At 44.9% G+C, this 18,320-nt stretch overlaps 1 long non-coding RNA gene across 1 annotated transcript; it reads right to left on the minus strand.

The window, feature by feature from the left end:
* Positions 1-2,761: 2,761 nt before the first annotated feature.
* Positions 2,762-3,545, minus strand: LOC310754682. Its single transcript, XR_014543954.1, has 3 exons — positions 3,482-3,545; positions 3,005-3,081; positions 2,762-2,850 (listed from the first exon to the last, which is right to left on the minus strand). It is a non-coding gene; the product is annotated as an uncharacterized lncRNA (long non-coding RNA).
* Between the last annotated feature and the right edge of the window lie 14,775 nt (positions 3,546-18,320).

Raw genomic sequence — 18,320 nt, forward strand, 5'->3', positions numbered from 1 at the left:
GGCTACCACAGAGAAGGCCTGTTTTGTGTTGCCACTTTCTGGACCTTCGCTGGGGGTGTCATGCAGGAAAAAGCCCCAGATACTGAGGGTCTCAGGGTCCGGGAAGGTTCATATGGGAAAATGGTTGTTGGCATCCGTCTGCTTCAGGAGACAATGGAGGAGTGCAGCTTTGCGGGTGAAGTCAAACCACTGGTGTGTTGGAGTACCTGCTATGGCTGTAGAGACTAATACAGGAGCAATATGCTTTGCTGCATCTGGGGCAGATGAAGGTTTCCGGTTGTGCTTATGTAGATGATACTACATCGTGTCATCTCTCTGTGCTCCTCCCGTTGTATTCTTTAGGTTTGGAGTTCCTAAGGCTGTAAAACAGGCACTTTGAATTGGGCCTAAAACCAAATTGTGAGTCAGTGCTACTGGACCAGCACCAGTATTATAAGTTCACATCTTATCATTCCTGGACTCAGCTACATTGGTCAAATTACAACGTAACAAATGTGTTATAACACTGTGACACCAGGTGGAGCTGTAGAGCTGAAATCGCAACTCAATTATATTTTCCATTGTGAGCTTTACAATGGTTTTTCCCCAGAACATTTTCAGAGTGCTTTTTAAAGTTGTGTAGATCTAGCCCCCAATTAACAATATACCCACCACATTCTGCACTAACTGTGGTTTCTGAACCATCTTCAGCAACAGCCCTTCATACAATGCAATGCTGTAGTCTGCCCCAGAGATAATGATTACTGTATTTAATTGCCCTCCACATATGTCCCAAGGCCATGTACAGAACATAATAAAAAGAGCTAGAATGCAGTTTAAAACATCACAAACAAATAACAGAAGATGAATTTTCAGAGCACTACAAAGTGGACATCCATGGCAGAGATGTGTTCATCCAGCTAGGGAAACTTTTTCTCAGAGGCTGTCAAACAACTGAAGCCAGACTATCACTATTCAGACAGAAGCTCAGGGAGTCGTCCCTGTTCTCTAATTTTCTCCCTCCCCGTCACTATAATCCTGTGAAAGGGGAATGGTGATTATCCAAGCTTCTTACCTTCACAGATACCCTGCTCAGAGCAGGCTTCTTGTTGCAGATATGCAGCCCACACCACATGGGAATTGCAAGTATGATATGGACTTGGTCCGATGCCCCCTATAGTTATCATATATAACTAGAATCTAATGAATAGGGCAATCGTGGAAGCAATCCCCTTGGTGCCCTCCTCTACTGAAGAAGTGTTGGGACCAGTGAAGTGGACGGAGACCCCTAGAGCAAAGGTGGGGAACTACAACTGAACTACAACTCCCCTCATCCCTGACAACTAGCAATGATTGCTTCAGCCAATAGGAGCTGGAGTCCAACAGCATATGGAGGGCCACAAGTTCCCCAGTTCTGCTCTGCAGTCTGGAAGATAACATGCAAAACTGCAGACATGGGCTGGATCTAGACACATCAAAGAAGCTATTCAATTAAACGTGCTGTGAACTTCATACAGGGAAATCCCATTGGTGAAAAACAGGACTCCACAGCGCCATCTGGTGTCACAGTGTTATAACATATATAAAGTGCTTTATCTTTACAAATGTAGTCGAGACCATGGAAACAATAATGGTTAACACTTTTGTAGTCCTTTCAGGTGTCCGGAGCTGTAATCCAAATGCAATCCTGTAAGGTGCAGCAGTTGTAATATCTCCCACATATTGCAGATAAGTATTCTGAGACTGAGAGAGGTTGGGTCCAAGGCAACCCATTGGGTCCAAGGTAGAGGTGAGAATCGAACTGGAGAGTTCCTGGTTCATAGCTCAATTTTCCAATGCACAACATATGCACACCCACACACCCCAAACACCCATCTTTTGTGCAGCTGTGTATTGAACTCCTTGAAAGCAAGAAAACAGATGGCACAGTAAGCCTTTAAGTCTCCACAAGTCTCTCTGGTTTTTGTTTTGTTTTGTTTTGTTTTTTGGTTGTTTGGCTAAAGCAAACTAAGGCTCCATCAGCATTATATATTGACACTGTACATTGGCTTCCCCAGAAGCATCCTGGGAGCTGTAGTTTGTTAAGGGTGCAGAGAGTTTTTAGGAGAACCCCTCTTCCCCTCACAGAGCTGTAATTCCAGGGTTCCTTGGGGAGAAAGATTGAGTGTAAAACCATTCTAAAAATCGTAGCTCTGTGAGAGAAATAGGATTGGAGGGGGCGGGGGGGGGCATGACTGTTTAAATGAATGGTGCAGATAGGATCTCTTGGATTGTGTTTGCAGTGTCATATCTGCAATTGCTCATTTATACACGCAAGTCATCAAATGATGAAGAACCACCAGCCCACAGTGGGTGTCATACATCTTCCATCTTCAGGGAACAAAGAAGCAACAAGAAGCCACAATAGCCAGCCTCTTTTCATCTCATACCTTTGGAGCAACGTGTCCCTTCTTATCCAAAGCTGTATATTATTTAAAAAATTAGTTTGGAACAGCAGTGGCTCTCTGCATGTGGCAGCCAATTTTCAAGGTTAACGATCTCATCTGCCTGATTTATTTATTACCTTGAAGAGAACAAATGTAAGGAGAACACAGTGAAGCAAGTGGTTTGCCAAATGTCATTTAAAGCGTTAAGCCGTTGAGATATGCACAAGTATTGAAACGGTGTAGACTTCTCTTTATTGTCTTCTTTGCAAATGAATTGGATTTCCTCCCCCAGGAACTTTGAAGGGCTTCCTGACTGACGTGCCTATATGGTTTCAGTAATAATGATGTGTTTATTTTAGAACAGAGTTATGCAGCATTTTGACAAAGGTTGACACATGGTGCAGGAAATTATGACGTGCAGGCAGCCCCCACAGATGTGCTGCTCCTAAGACAAAGCAATGCAACATTGATTTTTGACCAATGGTGACATTCCATCTGCACTGTACATTTAAAGCAGTATCACATTAGTACCACATTCGTCTTGGTGTCCTCCCCAAAAAATCATGGGAAATGTAGTTTGTTAGGAATCTGGTATTCACCTCATAGAATTGCAATTATCACCATTTCCTTGGAAGAGGGATTTTCCTTCAGGTTTGCTTATTTAATGGACTTCTCTCTGAGGAGGAGGAGGAGGAGAAAAACTATGTACCATATTTTTTGCACCATAACACTCACCTTTTTCCTCCTAAAAGGGGGAAATGTCTGTGCGTGTTATGGAGGGAATGCCTATGGGTGGCATGCCTATGGATTTTCCTCCTCTAAAAACTACATGCGTGTTATGGTCGAGTGCGTGTTATAGAGCGAAAAATACGGTATTTGGTATGCAGAAGACTGGCAAAGGACATGTCCCAGAAGGCAACATCCTGTTACCTGCTGTGAAGTAAATGATGGCCGTGAAATAAGCCTCTGCTTATCCCAGCTCCACTACAAACTTCACATGGCAAAACTGGACAGCAGTTAGCATTTTATAGAATATTTCAATTCTAAAGTTCAACAACACATTGTTCCTTATTTACCCTTTGCTGAGTCTTGTTGGCTCCAGTGGGCATGAAGTTATCAACAGCTCCTGCCTTTTTGAACTCTTCATGGAGGAGGTGCTTCTATAGCTTTGCATTCTTCAACCTTGGGTCCCCATATATTGTTGGACTACAACCCCCATCATCTCCAGCTAACGTAGCCAGTGTTTTCTGTACCTTTAAAGCAGAATGCTTAGTTTATCTGATATGGCAAGGGCATTGCTAACTTGAAAAAAATTCACAAGTGCTAAGTTATTGTTATTATTATTTAATAAATTTGTATACCGCCCTTCATCCGTAGAAATCAGGTCAGGTCATGGCATAAAAATACAAGATAAAAACACAAGATGCATAATAAAAGCAAAACAAACTAATAACCCCACTAACACATTTTAAAGGATATAGGGTGTTAGTCGGCCCAAGGCCCGGTTGAAGAGGAACTTTTTTGCCTAGAGGTGTATAATGAAAGTATCAGGCAAAGGTCCAGTCTATTTCTGTCCCAATTCAAAGTGTTAGGACTTACCTCTAAGCTTGGGATACCTGAAGGATCACCTGTCTCCATATGAGTCTGTCTGTCTGCTGAAATCATCACTGGAGGCCCTGTGTCAATCTCTTCCCCAAATATGACAGATGTTAACCAAGGAAATAACTCTCCTGGTGTTGGCACTCCAGTGGTGGAATTCTCTCTCCCAATGAGTCATTCTACATTTTGCAAATGATTTTAATATGTTGTTGTTGTTGTTGTTGTTGTTGTTGTTGTTGTTGTTATATACTGCATCATTAGCATCACTGAATCTTGACATCATGTTAGTCTGGGTAATTTTATTTGAAGGGTGGGCTATAAATATAAATACACAGGCAATTTTGGAGGGAAGGTATAGACCATGTGCAGTTCCTTCTGACCATTGGCTTGGAAAGATATTTTCAATAAAAGTTTCTTGCATGGAAATAAAAATGGCTTCTCATAAGAAAAGTGACACAGCCATTTTCTTTGCAAGAGCAAATTCAGTGGCCGAAACCTGGAAGACTTATGTTACAGCTAGGAAGGGAAACAAATTGTGATGGTGTGTTTTATAGGCAGAGTAAATTTGAAAGCTGTGCAAAGACCTGACGGACCATGCCGATCTGAATCTAATGAAACGTTTGATGAGCTGCAATGAAAAGGAGAATGTCAGTATCTGCTTTTTGTGACAGCCGGCTAGCAAACATTTAGCTGAGATTAAGCAAGAGGGCTCTTCTTCACTCATGAAATTCCTCATTGCTCATGACCGGTATGAAGGGCATGTTTATATATTTGTGGGGCATCCTGTTGATGATGGTATTAAAAAAATAAGGATGGCTGTAGATGACCAAAGGGGCTGGTGTGATCAGGGAGACATTATACTGAAGCACTGGAAAATAAGCCCAGTCTGCCTCTGTTCCACCTCTTCTCCACCCACAAGTAGCCTTGAATGGTGACTCTCCAGTACAACAACAGCTACTCATCTGATGATAATTACAGGTTTGTGTATTGATAACACCAGCTCCCCTTTGTGAGTGATTGTGATAAGATTTGTGTGTGCATATTTATAATCTTACATGACAGGGACAAACCGTGCCTGAAAGCAGTGCATCATAGGCATGAAATTCAATAAGCAATAATACAGATTCAAGAAAAATAAGGTATTTGGTATATACACTTATTATTATCATTACTATATACGAAAATGCTATACCACTCTTCATCCAAGGGCAACAGGGCTGCAATAAAGAAACACAAAACTAAAGAATATAGTAACAAACAAAGCAATACTCTCCACAAAGGGTTTGAAAGACCTGGTTGTTGAGAAATGTTTTTGCCATTGCAGAAAAGGCCTGTTCTCGTGTCCCTCTAAACCTCTCATGGAAGGGGCACATGAAGAAAAGTCTCAAATGATGATCACAGGGTCCTGGCTGGTTTATATGGAGAGAATCAGTTCTTGAGGTATTGCAGTCTTGAGCTGTTTAAGGCTTTATAGGTCAAAACTGGCACTTTTAATTGGGCCCAGAAACAAATTGGCAGCCAGCGCGGTTGGGCCAGGATTGTCATTATGTGCTCAAACTGTCTCGCCTCAGTGAGCAACCTAGCTGCTGAATTCTGCACCAGCTGAAGTTTCCAGACTATCTTCAGAGGCAGCCCCACATATAACACATTGCAGTAATTTAACCTAGAGATTACTGGAGCATAGGCAATAGAAGTTAGGCTACCCCTGTTTAGGTAGGAGTGCAGTTGGGCCACCTGGTGAAGCTGATAAAGTGAATTCTGTTCCACCAAGGCCACCTGAGCCTCAAGCAACAACAGTATCCTCATCTATGTACCTGTTCCTTCAAAGTTAAACTCACATAAGTTGCTGAAGTGGCTTCTTTTGGGCTAGTGCTGGAAAATAAATGTTCCTGGGGTATAAAATCTGCATCCCTGTGTACAAAAATATTTGAGCTATATACACACAAGTTATTCACATGGGGACATAGGAGAGCGCCTTCTCAGTGGCTGCTCCCAAACTTTGAAACCCCTTCCGCTTAAGAAGCCAGACTTGCTCTCTCCTTGCTGTCCTTCTGCCCGCAGGTGAAACACACACTCCAGCAGACTTTTGAGAACTGACAGCTTTTAATAGGTCAGCTGCCTTGAGTCCCATCAGGGAAAAGGGCTGGATGTAAATAAATAGATTAATAATAGTAGTAATAGTATTAAGTTGTGTGAAAGCAGAAATGTACTGCGGACATTAACAGTTAGGGAAACGGATTAAACTGTTGTGTGAACGCAGTCCATGTTGGGGGAAGGCTATGTCTAAAAGTGTTACGGCTGACTCCAACTGCAGTGAAACATCTGCATGGCAGGCTCTGTTCTGTGAGCTCTGCCTCCATCATCCTAAGTGAAGGGGACTTGGGAGTGTTGTTTACAAAATGACACACACGACACCGGTTGGAAATAGCATCCACCCTGTTTTGCGATGACAGCTCTGCGGACCAGCTCATGAAGCTAAGCATGGTTGACACCACCCATTTGCAGGGTTCAAAAGGCAAACCGAAAACATCTACAATGTGACACATGGAGCATCAGCTTATCTTTCACACTTAATTGGAATACCTGAGGCTTAAGAAGAAAAGGCAGAAAGAAATGCAATAATGCTGGGATACAAGGTTTCCTCAGACATCATTTAAAAGCACTGCTGGACAGAAAAGGGGAATCCACAACAGAGTCTCATATGGACATGCACGATGCCTCTGGATGCAAACACCATCATATGGTGAATGCCTTTGCATGAAGCAGCTCTGGGGGCCAAACCAGATGCAACATTAATTGTAAGAGTATAATTAATGTCCCCCTTTTTGGTTAAAGGGAGAGAACACCAGAAGAAGCCTGAACAGCTGCAGAACTGCAAGTGTTGAGAGGGTGAGTGCAACTGTGCCTACCAAAACAGACACAAAAAACAAAATCCACCCACCCTCTCAAAACTGCTATTTGAATTTCAAATTTCCATTTCTGCTGCTGGGAGCTTTCCTTTACCTTGTCTTTCTGAGGCTAGCTCAGTGGTACAGCATTGGCTTTGCATTGAGAATGCCCTAGGTTCAGTCCCTGACATCTCCAGATAGGACTGAGAGACCCCCTGCTTAGAAATCAGGAAAGCTACTGCCTGTCCAGCGTAGGCAATGCAGAGCTATACAAATGTCTGATACAGGGAAACTTCCAAGGTTCCTCTAGTGCTACACTTCTGGCACCTGCATTTTATCCAAAAGGCCACAGTTTCAATCCCTGGCCTATCAAAGTAGGGCTGGAATAAACTCCTTGTTAAGACCCTGGAGAGATGCTACCAGTCAGTGTGGACAATACTGAGCTAGATGGATCAGTTTCTAACACAGTTTAAGGCAGTTTCCTATGTTTCTGTGCTTGAGGTTGATCTAGGACACGTTCCCAGACAAGAGGAAGTGCCTGTGCTACAAACATACACCAGGTTCATTTCAGTTTAATTGGCATGTCTTCCTTCAAAACATGCTAGAATCCCTAGGGTAGCAAGGATGCTGTGAGTTCTGTTAGAGACCTTGCCCCACCCCCCTCAGGAATACAATTCCCAGGTTCCTGGGGTGAGGAAGTGACTATCATATCAATTTGTTCTGTAGACGCAACACAGGGAAGTTGTGTTTCTTATTGCTCTTGGTTTGGATGTCTGGGGGCGCTGGCAGGTATTAAAACGAAGGAAATTCTCCCAGGAGGCAACTGAGCTTCACACATCGATTAAAGCAACTTGTCAGGAGGTGTAGCACGTCCCTTATTAATGACTGCAAACACTTTGTTAGAATCAACCAACTTTCACTCCTCATTATCTGAAACTGTAACGAACTCCAGCCCACGATTATACCACAAGAATAATGAATGAGCTTTGGCATTATTTACTGCATGGTTAAGATGAGGTTTTGTTGACTTTCAGTGGCCGCTTCTGTTGCTTAAGATTGAAAACCAGCTCCAGACTACCAGTCAGTTTCGTAGGAAAATGGCTTTGCCTCAACCCAAAATGGAACTGGATTGGACCCCAATGGAGGGATGGCCCAAGACATTTTGGCACATGAAACAAAGAACAAAATGGCACCCTCTCCCCATCAAGGAAGAAGGTTGTGACTGAAGATCTAAATGAGGAACAGTGGGAGAAATAAAGATCTACCGCAGGATCTGCTGCCCCTGTGGATTCTGCCACCTGAGGCAATCCCCTCACCTTGCCTCATGGGTGGGCCGACCCTTCCCCAACCTCCTGCTTTGTTACTGCTTTGTGTCAATTCGAGCTAAAAGCTTGTGTCAGGAATCTGTGTCCATGTCCAGACAACCTTCAACACCTTCAAAGGACAAGGTGCTACTGGTGGAAGGGGCTGGAGGCAAAAGGAGATGGAGCAATAAATGTATATTTTATCCTTGTAGAGTTAGCTAGTTTCTATTAAGCCCTATGCACAACCTTCACCATCCTCCCTCCAGGGAAGCAAGAGGCATAATCAGAGTTAGAATCACAGCAGTGTAAAGTTGGAAGGGACCCCAAGAGTCATCTAGTCCAACTCCCTGCAATGAAGTACATTCCAGCCGGGCAAAAACACTCAAGGAGGATGCAAGGAGGACCAGTAGGGTGTATGGTTGGGGAGAGGAGGGGGTGACCTAGGGAGGGTGCTGAGGGTCAGACAGAGTGGATGGGAGGGCTTGTCATTGGCTACTGGCCTCCCTCCCTTCTACCCTACCAGCTGCAATGGACACTAGCCACCTCTGCTTTTAGGAAGTGATTTACTATTATTAGTAATATCCATAGTTACTTAACATAGCTGTGAACAAATATGTCCTTATCTATGGATAATAATATTATTAATTATAAAAGAGTGGGTTTACAGATATGGGTGTGTTTTGTAAAGCTAAAGGACCCCTGGATGGTTAAGTCCAGTCAAAGGCTACTATGGGGTTGCGGCGCTCATCTCCTGTTTCAGGCCAAGGGAGCCAGCATTTGTCCACAGGCAGCTTTCCAGATCATGTGGCCAGCATGACTAAACTGCTTCTGGTGCAATGGAGCATCGTGATGGTAACCAGAGTGCACAGAAATGCCATTTGCCTTCCCGCTGCATGCTTTCGAACTGCTAGGTTGGCAGAAGCTGGGACAGAGCAATCACCCATGTCCCTCATATGTTTTGTACCACAGTGGGACTGGCTTGGTTTTCCTGCTGTAATCCCAGTGAGTAGGATCGGCAATAAATGTTTGCAGCATGGAGTGTTTCTGTTCATTCTCCCAGCCATTAGCCTCTCATCTTGTATTCTGTCCCCCTCCTCCCAGCAACAGTGACTGTCAAACAGCTCTTACTGTCATTGTTTGGATGGTGGTTGTTCGTGCTACATAAGGCTCTAAGCCCATGGTTATATATGATGTGTTTTAGAGGTCTCTCCCTGCATGATTAGTTCCATTAGTTTTCCAGTGGCAATAAACACCAGCTAGACCAGACTTCTTGAACATGGTGCTCTCCATCTGTTTTGGACTACAACACCTATCAGCCAGTGCTGGCAGGGGCTGGTAGGAGGTAGAATCCAAAACAGTTTGGGTGTAACCTAAGTATGAGAAAGCAGGTTGGAAAAAGCTAGAGTAGACTATCCACGTTCTATCACATGTATTACATTGTAGGGATCAAAGACCTTAACTCAGGGCATAAACTATTACTCATGGTTATCTGTATGGTTATCTGTATGATGCAAAACACTTTAAAGAAATGTTAGCTTATGAAATGGTTTAGTAGCAAATGAAAAAGTGGCCAGGAAAACAAAATTTTTACAACTGCGTGTTTTTTTTTGTTTTTGTTTTTAAACCAGCTTTCCACCTATCCAAAACATCACTTTCGGCAATGGAATGCAATACAGTCTTGAAAATCAGAAGCTGTTTTCTGTTTACCGCTGCATGCTTTTGGAGAACAAATGTTAACCGGGTGGAAAAGCAATGTTCTGGCTCTAGGCTGGAACCAGTTTGGAAGACAGCAGAGAACAAGTGCTTGCTTATGCAATGGAGATGAACAGAAGAGCTCGGCTGAATTAGAGCAAATAGCCATCTAGCTCATCATCTCTGTTTCTGACAGTGGCCAGCTATGTGCCTGCAGGATGCTTGGAAGCAGAATACAAAAGCAACAGCTTCTCTGATTGTTTGTCCCCAGCTGCTGGTATTCAGAATTAGGCCACCTCCAAACATGATGCTTCTCTGTCACAGGTGAGAAATATGCCACCTTTGAACCTGGAGGTAGTATGTAACCATCACTTGACACATCGCTGAGTTCACATGGCATCCACCTGGTTTCTTCCCCCAAAGAATCTGGGAGCTATAGTTTGGGTCATTGGGTTTGGTGCTTTTGTAACTGAATTTGTAATGGCTTTTAGTCAAATGCAATAAATGATTGATTGATTGATTGATTGATTGATGTAAAAGTGCTTTTTTTTCCTGAGATGCTAACTTTCTCTGTGAATGTCATTCCTTGAACAGCTTCCTGTGCAAAGATAAGGCTTGCTTTCATTACTCTGTTCATTTCTGCATTTGACTAGTGTTGTGTGGAGGGAAATGCAACCCCGGGGCTGAAAAATGTTATCCTTCTGCCCCCTTGGGTTTCCGGTGCGGCCTTCATGGATAAGGCACAACTTGGTGTGTGTGTGTATGTGTGTGTGTGTATGTGTGTGTGTGTGTGTGTTGGCTGCTGTGCTGCGCTCACCATTGTGAGGGCAGAGGGGGTGGGGGTGATGCCTCCCCAGCTGCTGCCATTGTTGGTGGGTTGACTGGGATGTCACAAAAACATTTGGCACCTGAGTGGGTATAAATGTGGGCCAAGGCACAAGCCTCGGCAGTTGCCCTCCCCAGAGAGAAATGGGCAGCTCGCTGGCACTCAGCCCTGGTGGTCTCCTGCCCTGTGGCGGCAAGCTGGCAAGCGGAAGGAGGCAATTGCCCGGTGCTGGGATGCTGTGAAGCAAGGAGAAGGCTAGCACAAAGTTTACTTGCTGGTGGGATCGCTACTTGAAGGCGACTGATATTCAGCTCTGAAGCTGGTTGATGTCTGGCAATGGACCTGGCGAGGCTGCAGCTGGTGGATGGTTGGCGGAAGAGTTTGCACTGAGACTAGTGGATGCCACGAGGCTACGCTGGCTGAGATGGATGCAAACTGGTTTGGAAGCCTTGTTTGTGAACAGGCAGCCAAAAGAGGAGGAGTTGGGGTGTGTGTGTGGATACTGCGGATGGGGGCCATCCTACTCACCTGTTTGCCTTTGCCTTACAGGGATGTCTGGAGCCGCTGAGGCATTCCCCAAGTCCAGCCTTCAAAGTCATGAAGAGAACCGCAGGACGTCCCTATTTACATCAGAGAAATGAACGTGAAATCCTGGCAGTGAGCAATGGACAAGGCCGTGGCTGTACCTGAGAGAAGGAGCTTTGAAGGGAGACTGCAGGCGGACATCTGCTGAATTGCAAGTGATGGGGCAGTGGGGAGAGAGAAGAAAACGAGGGAGGAAACATTGGGACACATTAGGTGCACCATTGGAAGTCCTATGAAGACGCTTTGAACAGGAATGGCTTCCCCTCAGGGATTCTGGGAAATGTAGGTGGTTAAGGGGACAGAGAGTTGCTAGGGGGGTTAGGTTTAGGGTTAGGGTTAGGGGGTAGGGGAAGGGGAAGGGTTCCCTCCTTGTGAGGGAACTCTGGGAATTGTAGCTCTGGGTAAGGTTTAAGGGGTATGGGTAGGGGAGGGGTAGGGTTCTCTACTTGCCAGGGAACTCTGGGAATTGTTGCTCTAGTTAAGAGCTAAGGGGTAGGGGTAGGGTTCCCTCCTTGTGAGGGAACTCTGGGAATTGTAGCTCTAGTTAAGGGTTAGGGTTAGGCTTCCCTTCTTGCCAGGGAGCTCTGGGAATTGTAGTTCTATTTAAGGGTTAAGGGTTAGCATTAGAGCTAGGGTTAGCGTTAGCAATAAGGAGTAGGGTTAGGGTTAGGAGTAGGGTTCCCTTCTTGGCAGGGAACTCTGGGAGGGGAGCAGGGGTCCTCCTAACAGCTCTCTGCACCCTTTTCAAACTATAGCTCCCAGATTCTTTGGGGGAAGAAGCCATGAGTGTTTAAAGCGGCTTCATAGCACTTTAAATGGTGTGGATGTGGCCCTGGCCTCCCTCACCCCACTGCCTCTTATTATTGAGGAATTGAAAGGATTTCCCCACTCCAATCTCTCGGAAACAGGAAGAAGAAAGATTTTGTATCTGATGCCATTTTGAAATGTCTTAACTTGAAATGCCATTTAAATTATCCATTTTGTCCAGATCACTTTATTTAAAAGGATACAGGGACCTTAAGTCAAAGGAACCAGTTTATTAATCTCCCACAAAGGGTAAAATAAAAAAATAATAACAATCCCTCAACTGCCAAAACAAAGGGTCTTGCAGCACTGCAAAAACTAACAGGTTTTGGGAAAACATTTAAAAAATGGGACGGTCAGGGGGCCTTGGTTTCTGTGGGTGCCATGGAGTCCACATGCCACACGCGTCACAAGGGGGAAGTCCTCAGTCATCATTTCTTTATTATTAAATGCCCCCCTTGAGGCCTAGTTTCCCCAGCCCTGTCTATCTATGGTCTCCTGTGATGTCACCAACAGACATAGAAGCTGAGGGGAAAGAGGCAGTTACTTATTCTAGAATTTCAAAAACAGGAGGGGAGCATTCACAGATATTGGCACAACTTAGAGGGGGGGTGTTGTGTGTGTTGGCTGCTGTGCTGCGCTCACCATTGTGAGGGCAGAGGGGGTGGGGGTGATGCCTCCCCAGCTGCTGCCATTGTTGGTGGGTTGACTGGGATGTCACAAAAACATTTGGCAGCTGAGTGGGTATAAATGTGGGCCAAGGCACAAGCCTCGGCAGTTGCCCTCCCCAGAGAGAAATGGGCAGCTCGCTGGCACTCAGCCCTGGTGGTCTCCTGCCGTGTGATGGCAAGCTGGCAAGCGGAAGGAGGCAATGGCCCAGTGCTGGGATGCTGTGGAGCAAGGAGAAGGCAAGCACAAAGTTTACTTGCTGGTGGGATCGCTACTTGAAGGCGACTGATATTCAGCTCTGAAGCTGGTTGATGTCTGGCAAAGGACCTGGCGAGGCTGCAGCTGGTGGATGGTTGTCGGAAGAGTTTGCATTCAGGCTAGTGGATGCCACGAGGCTACGCTGGCTGAGATGGATGCAAACTGGTTTGGAACCTTGTTTGTGAACAGGCAGCCAAACAGAGGAGGAGTCTGGGGGGATGCTGCGGATGGGGGCCATCCCACTCACCTGGTTGCCTTTGCCTTACAGGGATGTCTGGAGCCGCTGAGGTTTTCCCCAAGTCCAGCCTTCAAAGTCATGAAGAGAACCGCAGGATGTCCCTATTTACATCGGAGAAATGAACGTGAAATCCTGGCAGTGAGCAATGGACAAGGCCGTGGCCAGACCTGAGCGAAGGAGTTTGAAGGGAGACTGCAGGCGGACATCTGCTGCATTGCAAGTGATGGGGCAGTGGGGAGAAAGAAGAAAATGAGGGAGGAAACATTGGGACACATTAGGTGCACCATTGGAAGTCCTATGAAGACGCTTTGAACAGGAATGGCTTCCCCTCAGGGATTCTGGGAACTATAGGTGGTTAAGGGGACGGAGAGTTGCTAAGGGGGTTAGCGTTAGGGTAAGGGTAGGGTTAGCGGGTAGGGGTAGGGGAAGGGTTCCCTCCTTGTGAGGGAATTCTGGGAATTGTAGCTCTAGTTAAGGGTTAAGGATTACCATTAGAGTTAGGGTTAGGGTTAGGTCAGGGTTAGGGGTAGGGTTCTCTACTTGCCAGGGAACTCTGGGAATTGTTGCTCTGGCTAAGAGCTAAGGGGTAGGGGTAGTGTTCCCTCCTTGTGAGGGAACTCTCGGAATTGTAGCTCTAGTTAAGGCTTAGAGTTAGGGTTAGCGTCAGGGGTAGGGTTATGTTTCCCTTCTTGCCAGGGAGCTCTGGTAATTGTAGTTCTATTTAAGGGTTAGCATTAGAGTTAGGGTTAGCGTTAGCATCAGGGGTAGAGTTAGGGTTAGGAGTAGGGTTCCCTTCTTGGCAGGGAACTCTGGGAGGGGAGCAGGGGGCTTCCTAACAGCTCTCTGCACTTTTTCAAACTATAGCTCCCAGATTCTTTGGGGGAAGAAGCCATGAGTGTTTAAAGCGGCTTCATAGCGCTTTAAATGGTGTGGATGTGGCCCTGGCCTCCCTCACCTCACTGCCTCTTATTATTGAGGAATCGAAAGGATTTCCCCACTCAAATCTCTTGGAAACTGGAAGAAGAAAGACTTTGCATCTGATGCCATTTTGAAATGTCTTAACTTGAAATGCCATTAAAGGTATTTGGATTGTATTATATTGTATTGTTTTGTATTGTATTATGATGAATATGGGAAGTGGAATTAAACCTATTAAGCAATAGGTTGTCCGACCCCTGGAATGCAGGAAACTCAGCTGAAAGTTAGGAAACATTTGTATTTCTGCATGTGTTTATAGTATCCCTATTGCTATTCGGAATACTCGAAATGGGGGGGGGAGCTCAGCTGCACACCCACCTCCTTCCATTTTTTGGGGGGGTCTCTCCCCTCCCCCACCTGCCCAGCAGTTTCCCTGCCTGCTGTCTCCTCCTCCATCATCCCACTGACATTGCATCCTCCCCCAGCCCCCGCAGCTTGCTGTGCCCCAAGGCACGTACTAACCTGAACCCTTGCAGGGAGGGGGGCAGGGCACAATGGGAGGGGGGGTGACCGGGTGCTTAAATCTCGCCCCTTTCCCAGTGGTAGCGGATGGGGGGGTGTTCCTTCGAGAGAAAACAACAACAGGACAGAACAAAGAACACAGAAGATGGAAGTGGCGCACAGTTCCTTCTGTTTCCACGCTTCCAAAGAATGGAATGTCAACACACAGAGCTTGTGATCCAGTAGTCACACACACTCTGCAGCACGGGAGAGAATGCAGCTCCTGACATCCAACAGCCCCTTCTCTGCTTCTCTTGAACTCTTTGACTTAAACTCTTCAGTGCTGTCCAAACTTTTTTCAAAGAGGGCCAGATTTGATGAAGTGAAGGGCCGTGAGGGCCGACCAAAGGGCCAACCAAATTGAAATTGTTGAGCTTTTTTAGGATTGAAATTGCTTAGGTTTTTAGTATTTTACTCTGGAAATAAACTGCCAGAGGGGCCGGATTAAACCATCCGGCAGGCCAGATTAGGCCCCTGGAACGGACTTTGGACATGCCTGCGGAGACAATTAGCAACCACGTCAAAAGATTTCTTAATAATAATACTAATGTGAGGGAAAGATTTTAATGAGAGCCACAGTAAGTAAAGATACTTAACTCTTCTCTCCCCTGCAACAGTCTTGACAAAAATGCCCCAGGTGCTGCAATTAGCCTTGTGGGAGAGAGCACGCTGTTAGCTGCTAATTGCATTTTAGAGTAGGATCTCAGTTGACCCACACATAGGAGTATAAACTGGATTATTCAGATATAACATCAAAGACTACAGACAAGTAGCCCCACTTCAAAATCTGAAGAAGTATTGCATTTTCTCGGCCTATGATTGCAGACTGAACCTCTTCTGTCCACGAGGGACCTCTGTATTTAGTAAGATGATTCCACAATACCAAAAGTATTGTTTCTTCATCTTTTACATTTTATGATTCCCAAAAGTTGTGATGAATAAACATTGATTGCATATATTCTTGACAACATTTCATTTAGTTTCCTAACAATTTGGATCAGGGTTGATGATAACCTTAAAAGCTAATCAAGGGGTCAATGAAATCTGAAGTTTGGGAAATGCTAATTTAGTCTAATTAGGAGAGGTTTGTGATAGTAAATAATGGAAGCCATTGCCTTGTTTTGCTCATGTGCTAATCATGTGAAGTGCCACTCACTTCCTGGAAAAAGTGAACCTCTTTTAATGGGTAATTGTTGAAGACCACACAGGTTCATCAGTGAAGTGAACATTTCTCTAATTACTCTCCTGTTGTTATTGCATCATTCCAATTATCTGGAGTACTCTTGGACACATAGGACACATAGGCCTAACATTTTGACCCAATTAGGAAAACGCAGAAATAGTTAATATATTTAATTTTTCAGAGGCCCACTGCATGTAAAGTGGAACATTCATAAGTGGAGTCTATTTTACTCAAGTAAATTTCATTTTTGTTGCATAAAAAGGAAACTAGGGTGACCAGATGAGACTTTAATAGTTTTCCCCCATTGTTTCCTTAAAGAAAAGAAAAAGAAAAAGAAAGAACTTGCATTCTCATGATCAGAAGCAGTGATGCTTATCAGTACCAGTGCTAGAAACTGCAAGGCAGGAGAGTGCTCTTGTCCTCACGACCTGCTTGTTGGTTTCCCTTGGGCACCTAGCTGGCCACTGTGAGAAGAGGATGCTCACCTAAATGGGCCATTGGCTTAATCCAGCAGGTTCTTCTTTATGTTGATTCCACAAAACTGGGAAATTGGAAGGTAAGACTAATGCCTTATCACATGTACCTCATGATCAGTAAGGATGCTGTGCCATGCAATTCCACAAATTATGCTTGCTTACAAATAGGGATGGGGAAGAAATTAATTTTCAGTTTGCATTTAAGGGTGAACTTACCAAATTTGCACTTTTTGAAACAACACATGAACCAAAACAAAGCTTTCTATGCACATGAGGGTTTGCTTCTTTTCTTTTTTGCCTGGTGCAATAGTTTGGTCCGCTTGTTGAGTGATAGTCTGAGCTCCAAGACAGACTGAGCTCCAAGACAGTGGTAGGTCAGCATTCATTGACCAGAAGCTGCCTGGCTAAAGGTGGTTGATAGCTGACCAGTGAGATACTACGCTCTCCCCCACCAATGAAGGCAACCCATAGCACTTGTACCATACGCCAGTCAAGTTGAGCTTATAACTCATAAGCACTGCCTCCAATGTTTTTGCTGCATTTGCAGCACCAAGGTGACCTTTCTGAGGCACAAGCCTGGGCTGCCCAGATGACAAAACCCTTCCTTTCAATCTCACTGATGGGATTCAAAGGAAAGGAAAAGGAAAGGAAAGCAATACATTTAGCATCAGCTTGGCTGCAGGAGTTGCCAGAAGAAGGGATACAAGATGCCATTCAACCATCATAGGAGCACCACTCTGGATTTACTCATTAGCCTTTTCTTCTCCCAAAGGTGTCATGTGAGGAAGTGGGTATGGATTGTTCCTCAGTGTTTACTTCCAAAGCCTTTCTCACGAATAAGTATAGCTGCAAGGCAGCTGAGGTTTAGGAACAAAGTTTTCCTTCTCCTAGATGGACTACCTTCCCAGGCGGATGAACCCCACCTGCCCCTCATCTCCTTCAACAGCATATGCAGAACCCACCTTCTTGACCATTGGACCTGGTATTGGTCTTATCCATTCAATTCGCTGCAGCCTGTCTTCTCTGATGGAATAGACAGGTCCCTAACCCACTGAGGGTTTAAGACCCACTGGCAACCCTCATCTGGTTGAGTCAGCCAGTCAAAGTTCTCATTTGTGGCTCCTAGAAAAATTGCACACAATAATGCATATACTGGGAGAAATCCACACTAAAATTATTACAAATGTTCATGAAGACTGATTGAATCTTTCTTTCTTAAATTTGAATATCGCACTGTTCATCTCAGGGCGGTTCACAACAGTATTTTAAAAATGCAAATCAAAGTGGAAATATGGAGAATTGAACTTAAAACTGGAAAAACGAGGAAGTGAAAGAAACCAGAGTGGACAGATTCACCTGTCCTTACTTACAGCTTGCCCTTCATGCACCCACACTTTCCCTGCAGTCAGCAAAGATGCTCCAAGTTGTCCTGGTCCTCCTATTGTCTTCTGAAGCATCACAGCCTTAGTTTACTGCTAGAGGAAATCTCCTGGGATTGAATGGGAGCTTTAGCAGAAGCAATAGGCATGTATTTCTCTCATCTATACAACCAGGAGCCCTCTCCTCTTTTGTATCTAGCTACCCTATCCTAAAAACTGTGATGAAGTCTACTGATTGTAACACTCCAGGAAATGTATTATGTCTGATGCATTTCAAGTATGATGCAAGAGGCCACGGTCACCTTATTGCATGGCTCTTGCGTGAGATGTGTTCTCCTTGAGAGAACACTTGCAGAGAGATACGGAACGGCCATCACCTCTGATGAAAAGTTATATCGTACTGGAAATGCTTCAGGCATAACAAATCTTCTGGAGTGCTCTGATAAATAGATTGCTTGGCACTTTTTGAGGTTCACTTCATCATGTTTGTTTCCTAAAAGTGAAATGAATGCCTGCAATTGCCTTCAGCTCATAT

This window comes from Podarcis filfolensis (genome assembly GCF_964270895.1).
Source record: "Podarcis filfolensis genome assembly, chromosome: Z".
Lineage (NCBI taxonomy): Eukaryota > Metazoa > Chordata > Lepidosauria > Squamata > Lacertidae > Podarcis > Podarcis filfolensis.